Here is a 737-nt window from a genome sequence, read left to right as displayed (position 1 = left end):
GAGAACAAGAAAATATGGAATCCTCTATGTCACAGTATAGAGATTCCTTGAGGTGTCAGAGGAAAAGAAAAATAGAAGGCAGAGGTAGAAAATTCGAACTTATCAAGAGAGATGGAGTTCGAATTGTGCATTTAAGGAATAGTGTTAGTCCATAAATAGAAGGATGTGAGAAGAGGGGACGAAATTTTTGAAAATAAATGAAAAACATTTTGAAAAATACTAATTGATTTTCGAAAACCAAGGGTGGAAAAGAAATCAAGTGATTTTTGAAAAAGATTTTGAAATTAGAAAGTAAAAAGATATGATTGAAAACTATTTTGAAAAAGATGTGATTAAGAAGATATGATTGAAAAGTTATGGTTTTAAAAAAGATGTGATTGAGAAGATATGATTTGAAAAGTAATTTAAAAAGATTTGATTTTAAAAATTAATGACTTGGCTAACAAGAAAAGATATGATTCAAACATTTAAACCTTTCTCAACAGAAAAGGCAACATACTTGAAATGTCGAATCAAATCATTAATTGATAGCAAGTATCCTTGAAAATGGAAATAAATTGATTTTGAAATCATATGATTGAAAAGATATGATTTGAAAAAGTTTGAAAAAGATTTGATTGAAAAGATTTGATTTGAAAAAGATTTGATTTTGAAAAATATTAAAAACTTGAAAAAAATTTGAATTGAAAACAGAATCTTCCCTCTTGTGCCATCCTGGCGTTAAATGCCCAGAATGG

This window comes from Arachis duranensis, chromosome 1, assembly GCF_000817695.3.
Source record: "Arachis duranensis cultivar V14167 chromosome 1, aradu.V14167.gnm2.J7QH, whole genome shotgun sequence".
NCBI classification, from domain to species: domain Eukaryota; kingdom Viridiplantae; phylum Streptophyta; class Magnoliopsida; order Fabales; family Fabaceae; genus Arachis; species Arachis duranensis.
The sequence above is the reverse complement of the archived record's forward strand: the minus strand, read 5'-3'. Positions refer to the sequence as shown.